The sequence below is a fragment of the Rhagoletis pomonella genome, unplaced genomic scaffold, assembly GCF_013731165.1.
Source record: "Rhagoletis pomonella isolate Grant_MI unplaced genomic scaffold, Rhpom_1.0 Rhpom_scaffold_00011, whole genome shotgun sequence".
Lineage (NCBI taxonomy): Eukaryota > Metazoa > Arthropoda > Insecta > Diptera > Tephritidae > Rhagoletis > Rhagoletis pomonella.
Window position 1 is genome coordinate 9,915,524 of NW_023458565.1, and position 10,527 is coordinate 9,926,050.

Sequence of the window (10,527 nt, forward strand, 5' to 3'; positions counted from 1 at the left end):
ATTTATTTCACAAAAAGGTTCACTTGGAAGCGTAAATTTATCGTTTTTTTAGTAGCACTCCCACTACTTATGAATCAATTGTCCACTTAATCCGGTGGCATACTTAGTGATTTTCGTTTATGTCTGTATGTAAGGGCTCTTTAGTTAATCGAGTGTTCTGGTTTTAATGGCAGAAAATTGTTTTACACTATGTATCTATTTACTTATTTTATAAGTCAGAGTTTTTTGATGTGACAATTTTGACACAGTGCGGTTCGTTTATAGGAGCTCTGTTAAACTGCATTAAACTTGCCATATTGGAAAAATTATGACTTATTCCCTTTGGTAAGTAACCGGTTCAATGTGTACCGTACACATTCGGTAAATTTCTAACGCTGATCTAAATTGAGGATATCCATTCGCGCAGGCCCCCTTTACTGGCATTTCGTTTGGGAAAAGTTTACCCGGACAGATTTCTTTTAGCATGGAGTCGCCACTTTCCAATCCTGGTATTTTGCCAATCCCAGAAGCCATGGTTTAACAAGTTCTCATAGAACCTGGGAGTTTTTTTTATAGTGTTTTTACCTATCAGACAAGGGATCCTCTTTTGATAAAAACGAGTCACTGTGATCGGCTCAAATGTATGGGATCATCTTTCCTGATCTGAAGAAGATTTAACCAGGGCTTCTGATCCAACTTGTCAAGGATTATATGTGCTGACAGATGAACACCCGACCTCGGCTAGATTTCAAGCAAATTAAGAATGCACGCTGTGTTCTGTATACTGAACTCGTTGTTTGTGTTGAATCCGCTAAAGAGCCCATATCGGTGCCATCACAGTGTACCTTGTTATTGTATGAGCGCTCCAACGATGGATACACCAAAACTCTCTTCCTGCCGGAGTGGCCAGGACGAAAAAGATACCAACCCAATTTCATAAGTAATCTGATGAAGGGCACGTTATCTTGACAGCTTTGAAAAACACGAGTAGGGACACGAACTTCCATAATTTTGTCATTCGATACGTCGTCTCGACGCCAGCTGACCCACTTTTCCCAAAAATGTTTAATTACTCAGAAATTAGGTGCTGTTTAGGGCAAAAAAAAATAGTTTAGGTGCTCACTTAGTTTCCGAGAAAACCGCAAAAAAATGTGACAACACGCCAGCTGATCCAAAACACTTTTTTGCGAATTTTTCAGAAACCGAGTGAGCACCCATATCAATTTTGGTGGCTCTAAAAAACACTTAAATAGCACTTAATTCCTTAATAATATTTATCAGTATTCTACTAAAACTTAGAAACTGGGTTAGCCAGCGTGACAATACGCCACTTTTTTTATGTCCCAACATACTTTGTATGGAAGAAAATTCTCAACATCGTGAGCCAACTTAATATATATGCACTTTATTAATGTATGTTACCGCATAACTTTGGACTACGTTCACCGATTTCTATAATTCTTTTTTTTTTCATTGAGTCATACAGAAATTAACGGTACTCTTACAGTCAGTCTCACCAGCAATTTAAATGAAAAATGATTTTTTATCAATTTCCATATAAAAAATTAAAATCGCTTTTCACTTAAATTGCAACTTGGCAAACTCCAAATTGATTGTAGACCCATGATTTCTTCGGCAAAATTTGTTTAAGTCAAAAAAAAAAAAAGAAAATTGACTCGCCCCAATGGCTCCTGGTAGAAATATTTATACACGTCTCCTCAACCACAACAGTACGCACTACTGATAACCACATTCTCAGTAGAAGGCTTTCTTGAACAAAACTAGGCGCCGTATACTGAGTGATGATATCAATATAAAGATCTTTAAACATTCTTTTATATTTTAACAAATTTTGAGCCAAGAAAAAAATTAAAATTCTTAAAAAAAAAGTTAATTGCCAACTACCTTTTAACATACGCATGAGACACAATTTGTTGTTGTTGTTAGTCATACATATGCAATTTAACTTGTTTACTTGGTGATCCACAACCAACTGAATCGACTACCGGTTTAGTATGTTACGCGCCATTATTTCAAGGCGCATGCAACAACTGTTGTGTACGATGTTGTGTACGAGTAACACTCAAATGGCATTACAGGAAGTGCAACTGAAAAATGTAAGCACAACAAATGCCACAAACGACAAAGGTAAGAAAAATGAAAATTAAAAGTGGAATAGATGTGTGGTGGACGTGAGATTGAAATGGAGGCAGTGAGTGAGGTAATTTTGTATAACACGAAAACGTGATGTTGACCAGTTTCTGTTGCTGCAAGTAGCGGCAGTCTATATAATCACCTTGGCTACTGTTACACATGCTGCGGCTCTGTTTTCTCGTTGTTGCTTTTATTGTTGTTGGGGCATCAACTGTTGCATGCGTTACGGTGTACGGTGCACAAATGCAGGCATCTTTGAGCAGATAATCAGACTCGTACAAATCTGCGGTCAACTTAATGATTACCTAGTGTATGTGTGTGTGCGCGCATTAGTCACCTGCGCTTTGCTGCAAGTTGTTTGGTTTACCTGCAACTACTGCGACGAGAGTACTGTCAGTGCTCCCAAGTGGTTTTTAGCGCTCAATCAGACAATTTACAAGTGGAACGACCATAAATGGCAGTGTCAGCGTACAAGGTAGTCAGTCGCAACGATACAAATTTAGGCACATACATTCATGTGTGCATAATGTGTACCCAGTGGGAAAATGTAATGTGTGATAACCGAAAAAAATGATCAGTAAAACAGCCGTTTTCCCAGCGATGTTCTAAGAAAAGTGGGGCATTCAATTTTGCATTACCAGTAATATCTTATTTAATATGATTTTTTGTGACTTTTTGGATATATTAGAATGCTGATTATATATTAAACAATAATAGAATTTAGAACTCCTAAGAAATACATTAAATTATTTAGCATGCATGTAATGTATTACTACTTTTCCCACTGGGTAAGTACGTACATATGTATGTATGTATAGGTACTAATGTGCTCATGCTCTTGTCAGCATGTTCGAATTAATGGTATAATAATAAAGCGGTTTTGGGGCATGAGAAACCTGTGTGCGATAAGAAATGTTAGTAAACAAAAAAAAAAAAAAAAAAACAAGAAATTGATAAATCGCTGTCTTGTACGCAACGACTGGTTTATTGTGGTGAGCGAGGAAGATTCTAAGTATTCCGCGTCAGAAATAAGGTGCCTTTCCTACCAAAATTCTCCCTAAATAATATCAATTAAAAAACTGAAAACAATCAATGGTCAGCGGATTTCGAAATGGTGAATATTGCACACATGTCTCAAGCCAAGAAGTTTTCATTCCATTGAACCTACCGAAAATACTCTGGAAGTATAATGTGTTAGGCTGGCTCTCAACCCAGCGGCGCAAGCGCACATTACGGATTCGCATACTTCGTCAAAGTTTTGCATAAGTATGCCCGTTTTTTAGTTAGCGTCCTTTAACTGCCTTTTTACTTGAAATGAAAAAGTAAACGATTGTCGTTTACTCTTCCGGCAAAGGCCGTCAGACCGTTCCATAGGATTTCCAATCCAAATCTCTTAGGTCATTCTGTCGCATTTATGGGATATAATATGTCTTAGCACCCATAGTAGGGTAGTTTCTAACTGATAAGAAAGTGAGACCAATTCTATCCTACCATCCTCCACAAATCGCCACCCGTCCGAGGAGGAGAATAGCTCCATGATAACCGACTGACTACCTAAGAATGTATTCACATGTAGTTTTGTGGGTGCTTGCTGTTTTCTGTAATTTACCACCATCTTACTTACAAACCTTTCCGCCTGGAAAACGATACCGTTGTCCAGTATGTGAAAGCATAATTTTACATTGAGTTGTTCAATTTATTTTTAACAAGCATTAGGCCAGTTTTGTTTGGATCCACACTAAGTGAAAACTTTATGGCCCTGGAAATGTTTCCTTTAGAGCGCCCTCTAGAATTTGGCACAACCGCATTAATTTGACCCGAATCGTCGGTGTCATAAGCCACCTCCTTGATAGCCTGGGAATCTAGGTTAACTGGTAGTTTGTTTAAGAGCACAAGCCTAATTAGTGGTGAAAGTATTCCTCTCGGCGGATGGTCTCTTACTGCATATCCTGTAGGAACCCAGTTCGGCGAACTACTTAGTGTAGGATGGTCGCGTTTGATTTATCTTTTACGATAAATTGGACGTCCCATCTCTGGAGTATGACGTCTTGAGTTTAAAAGGCTTGAGACAGGGTTATTGGTCTGAAATCCTTAATAATCCGTTCACACCTGGTGATTTTCTCCCTCCAGAAGCTCTCCAAAAAAGTCCACCGAAGGGAGCAGTGAAGTATGAATCATCGTAAAGCATAGACAGACAGCAGCGGTAATACGGATCTACTCTTCAATGCGGAATTATCTCCGGAATTAACTGCCCTTAATCCGGATTCATTTCTAGAGTTAATTCTCAGAACCAACGCAGATCAGTCGCATTTTCGATGATAACAGTGATCAGAGAGGCAAGCTGTTGTCTATTGTGAATGAAAAAAAAAAACGATGCAAACAAAGCAAGGGAATATGGCGTCCGCGGTAGCCGAGTGAGTGTTCATAATAATAGATTGGTTTATACACAACATGTTAGTGTTTGGCCGAGCTTCTCCATCGATTTGTGGCTGGCGCCTTGATGTTATCATACAAAGGAGAGGGACCGACCAACAGTTCTACACCCAGAAAAAGGTTTAGTTATAATAACCAAGATTTGGTTATAGTGATCAAGTGGCATAGTTGGATATGGCGAAATAAATATATAGTTCACGAAAGTCTGCAATTTACTTAAGACTTCTAGTTGGGACAAATGTATATTTGTTAATAATTACAAAACGACTACCTTGATTGGACAATATTGTTAGTTGAATAAAATCATTGCTGAGCAAATATAAACAATGCTTTGGTTTATACAAGTTTTCAATTAATTTTGTGAACTTGCTGTAGACTTGAATCAGCTAGCCGTTTATTGTTGGAAAAAAAGTTTCAGTTTGACACAAATAAAAATTTACTCGATGTTTGTTGTGTTTACTTTCTTCTTTTATTTGCATATATTAAGCATAAAAATACGTACATATTTACATAAGTTAGTTACTAAAGTAAATAATACATGTGTATATGGTGTTAAGAATTTCTTAAAAAACAACGATGAAACAGGAACAGTCGTGCGAAAACCCAGGTCAATATCTGCTGGAAGTATACTGCTTTGCTTTTTCCTTAGCTAAATAGACACTTTCAAATTATAATTCACATGAATTATATATCCACTGAAAAACCCCGGTTGGCATACAACTTTATATTTTTAATTAAACTTTAAACTATGCGCGCACCGAAACAACTCGCGATGATAGCAAAACTGAAACTGAGACAAACAAGTATGGGCATGTCATAGCACACATGGCGCAGCGATCGACATGCCATAGCTTACTGAGCTCTCTGGGACCACATGCGTGTTTCACCCATATACGAACAGCGGTAGCGGAGCAATGATTTCCACGCACAATGCAATGGTCGGCATACTAGCGCATTCAAACGATTCAATAAGTGGGACTGTGCGCATTGCTCAGCTGGCGCTCTTCGTATGTGCTCAGAGAGCGCTCAGCATTCTTTAGGGGTGGCTCATAAGCATGAATATGTTCCACTCTCAAACCAAATCGTGGTTGCCTCAACTAAGATTTGGTAACTATGACTAAACCACGTGTTGAAAGAAAGCTTATCTGCATTAGCAGAGCTTAATAACATCCTTTTATGAACCATACGTTAAGTTGAATGGAATTTGTAGAAATATGCTTCAAAGAAATATTTATTAGTATTAACCAAACCCTTCAACTAAAGTAACGATTTGTTACAACCTAGATGAATATTAGAAGCTTTAATATATTTAGTTATAATTACCAATCGATGGTAATAGTTCCCAATCCTTGGTAACAGTTCCCAAATATTGTCAAAATTCGGGAACTAAATATCTTTAGTTGTCGAAACTAATCCTATTTCTCAGTGTACGCCGACTCCCAAAGGCGATTTTTGTTTATGAGAAGTTGGTTTTCAAAGTTGGTTTTCATGGCAGAAATGGGCAGGGGCGACCGTTATTAGAAAAGTTAGTGGTCGTAGCTGCGTTATAAAGAACAATTATCTTGGTATCAATTTAAATTTTAATCTAAATCCCAAGCATAATCTTAAACAGATGATTAGCAATAAAGGTAACTAGATTAGTCTTCTTAAAAAAGATAAATAGTTTGCTAATATCCTGATAAGAACTTTTCGAGTTTTTCATTTGTAAAGGTCTTACCACTACATTTGCAGTTAATCACAAGCAAACGTCGTTTCTTATTATCTGGTACCAAAAAAGTATAATTTAATCGATAAGTATATTTTCGTCGCCAGACACATTTTCACACCGCTCACATTGCTATCGCTTGCTCCTGTTGAGTCTTCCATGTCGCTTCATCTGTAATTTTGTCGTTTTTTGACAGAATTTTGTAGTCTATATTTAGATAAATTACGTTTTGCTCGTGCCTACAGAATTAATGGAATTTCCTAAATTTGTTACCGTCTAATATCCCATCTCTACAAGTGCCTTGATTTAATTGAATAATCAATATGCCTACCATAAAAAGATGTGTTAAATATACAAATGCCTCAACATATTTGCTCATTTAGTTGGGCACTGTGTACCACCATCTCATTAGGGTAGGTCCTATCAATGAATGCATACATTTTTTATACGGATTTTGCCAAAATTCATAATATTCATTTCACTCCCTATGAATTTTTGGTTAATAAAAATCTCTTTGACTTGATTTGGTTTATGAAAAAAAAAACCGATATGGAATGCGATATGATGTCTCCAATGTAAATAAATACTTTACTTCGAAATGCTTAGTTATTCGAAACTTGCCCCATTGATATTTAACCGTATATCTCTTACTACAGTCAGTGTGAATAGTGGTGAAATTTAAGTACATTCAGAATTACTTACAGACATTTCCATGCAATCCTTTTCATTTTCGATTGGTAAGTCCATGCACTCATCTCATTTAATATTCTCTTTCCAATATTTTTGCTTTCGCTGGCATCTCTGTTTCATTTATTTATTTTGTGTGTGTGTTTTTTTTGCAAATTCTTTATTCACCTTCTGTCACTCACTCAACTTGTTATCGCAATTAATCTACTACAAATATGCATTGACACTTGTTGGCTAGCTTGTCATGTTGCAATGTCCCCATTGCCTGTCAGGCAATCTGAAAATTCCTCAGTGCAACGAAGTGGGGCCGGAAGTTTGCAGTCATTCGGGCAATTTGTGGCGCTAACACCACCTCCACTGACGTGTATAGTACATATAAATAATTAAAGTCATACTGGTGACATAAAGTGCTATTTCCTGTTCATTTTAGTTTTTGTATTTGCTATTGAGTAATTAGTATTTGCTGTTATTTATATTGCACTCGTAAACCGCCAACTTTGCCACATTTCCACAACCCGGATAGTAAGAGTTTGTATTCGGTTCAATTATTAGGTCGCTACACTTTGCATTGAAGATGGGAGTTATAGGTACTAAGTATCTAAATGACTTCTGACCCTGAAGGAAAACATAAAATATCGTTAGTATGAGTTTTAAAACATGTGAGGCTAACAAATCTGTGAAAAGTGCTGTCTTTAATCCCGAATATAATCCTTCGCTTTCCATCTATCTTTAAGGAATCAATTTCCTCAGCATCACCAAAAAAGTTGCGGTTTTTCCACCGGAATTATATTTTAAGACTATCGCCAATATATTTCGGAAAAATATTAAGATTTACGTGAGCTAGTCCAATTTGAAAATACCTAATATTGTAACAGAAACTGTTCGGTAATATTTGCTTTTAATTTTTTAGGCATGGATAATAAAATTATATATTTTCTGATTTTTCGGGCTTTTCCAACATTTCTCACGAGTTTTCCATAATTTTCCCGGGACCTTTTTGCAAATCTTCGCATTTTGAATACTCTTCCAGATCTTACGAAAGTTTGGGGTTTGTTTGGAATTTTTCTTAAAAATTTATCTGAAATATTCTGAATCTTTTCGCTTTTTATTTTTTGGGGCTTTTCGTGACTTTTATGATTCTTTTAGTATTTAATTTTTTCGGGTAGCTTTCAGCGTTTTCGGGATCTTTACGCCCATCTATGGATACATTTTACGAATTTTACATGATTTTTTGGTGTATTTTTCTGAGACTTCATGTATCACCGATTTTTTTTTTTTAGAGTTTCCGCGGTTTTCTTCGGAATTTGCCTATATTGGGATATTTCTATATATTTTCGGTTTTATTTCAGTGATTTTTCAGTTTATTTTCTAAGATCATCAGCGGCTTTTCTAAATTTTTTTCATATCCTATTTTAGCGATCTTTTGTTATTTTTCGAAATACATATGTAGTATGTACGAAACAATAACAATATACTCGCGAAACTACTTAAATATAGCAAAACTGCTTTCTTAATTTTTTACTTTGACGTCAGGATTTTTTCAAAGATCTTTAATATTTCGAGGATATGTTTAATTAAAAAAATTGTATAAAAAATTCAGTGCAATGTTGAATAAAAGGTATCAGGTATTACTGTGTACGCCTTGGCATAACATTAGGCCATTCAGTGACATACATAAATAGGTTAGGCTAAAAATTAAACATTAAACTAGTTTCTAACTAGTCAAAAACTTGTTCTAAAACAGTGCTGAAGTGGTCCCGAAAAAACCGCAAACGTGTCCGGTAATGATCTCGAACAAGCCTTAAAGCGGTCCCGAAATGATCCCTTTTTATTCCCAAAATGCTCTTAAAATAGTCACGCAATGATCCTGAACTAATCCCAAAATGACCACGAACTAGTCGTAAAATGTTCCTCAATTAGTCGTGCACTCGAAATGCTCCTAAACAGGTCCCGCAATAACCCCAAACAAGTCTCCAAATAGTCCTGAAATAGTTATGAAAAGATCCGGAATTAATCTCGAAATGGGTCTCAAATAGTCGTTAACTAGGCCAAAAGTGTTCCTTTTACAGATTTTCTGCCGGGTTACACCCGAAGCAGTTGCAAATTTTCTGCTGGGTTAACGCAAATTTTCCCATACCGAGAGCTAAGTGTTTACACATAAAAAATTAAATTTTTTGGCGCACTAGGACGAATAGGCATTGAAAATGTTTTTTTTTTTAATTTTATCCATGAATGTCCTTGAAAATTTCGAAAAGTTTTTTTTTGGAAAAATATGAGTTAGTGACTAAAACTTACATACAGTGACTCAAACAAGTGACCATGTGTTGATTTTTATTTTAATATTCGTAATATTTTTCGAGCTAAATTTTTTTTTATTATTTTTTTATAAAAATACTATTATTTTAATAGATAATCAAAACTATATGAATCACAGTTTAAAACTTTATAAAAAATTTAGGAAAACTCAACAAATTTTCATGAAAATTTAAACTTTTTAATCTAAATCTTTAGAACATTTTTGGTTATGCAGTTTTATAGCCCATACAATTTTAGTCTAATGAAGTGCAACAAAAGTAAAAAAATCAACACCATTTTTTGTGAATTGTGCTATAAAACTGCATACCCAAAAATGTTCTAAAGATTCATATAACATATGTATTATTTCGCTTTGGGGGTGTACAACAATATAGTGAAAGTGATAGGTTTCATTAGAATAATATGTACATTGATTAGTCGTCCCACCATATCCCTCAACATTTATTAATTTTTAAGCTGAACCATACTAATAATTTTTATTTTATTTTTTTCACTTTCAGCCAAAAAGCAAAATGGTGCTGCCTTGCGTACAAACAGTCTCGGCTCCGGCACACGCACACCCCCGCTCGAGCGTAAAAGTAAGTTTAGTGCTTTGGGGCGATTCTTTAAACCATGGAAATGGCGACGGAAAAAGAAGAGTGAAAAATTCGAAGCAGCTTCAAAGTGTAAGTAGCCATCAAATGCTCAGCTATACATACATACGCTTACATAGATTTAAGTACATATGTATATGGTACTTTATATTACTTACCGCTACAGCTAATTTAAGTCACCAATACACTAATTCACATACTAATTAGCACACTATTTCATTCACTAACACCATGACTTGGCGGCAAAGGGGGTATGCTACCCGCATTGTACGTATGTATGTATGTATGTATTTGGGATTTTCTTTGAAAATCATTTGCAGCGCGCTCGCTTACCTTTACTATACTACATATGTACATATATGTAGTTGCTTTAGTTTTGTACTTGTCCTTTTTTCTTGCTATTTGTTTTTCACTTTATCGCTAATAACCACAACAACAACTTGCTTTATCCACATCCCGATTTCTCGTTTGCTTCGCAGCACTTGAACGCAAAATATCAGTACGTGCCAATCGTGAGGAGCTTGTACAAAAGGGTATACTGCTGCCAGAGAGTCCACTGGGGAATATACAAGAACCAGGTGAGTATTTGAATAAGCAGTACATAGGGGCGGGGGGGCGAAATATGCGAACGAGAAATGAAGTAGGATTTATGCCATATCA

At 36.0% G+C, this 10,527-nt stretch overlaps 1 long non-coding RNA gene across 1 annotated transcript in view; it reads left to right on the forward strand.

Moving 5' to 3' along the window:
• The window catches only part of LOC118747019, a 38,191-nt gene extending 27,743 nt beyond the window's left edge, over positions 1-10,448 (forward strand). Inside the window, exons 2-3 of the long non-coding RNA XR_004993913.1 lie at positions 9,775-9,939; positions 10,347-10,448. This is a non-coding gene — a long non-coding RNA (uncharacterized LOC118747019). The remainder of the gene's footprint in view (positions 1-9,774; positions 9,940-10,346) is intronic.
• The last annotated feature ends 79 nt before the right edge of the window (positions 10,449-10,527 follow it).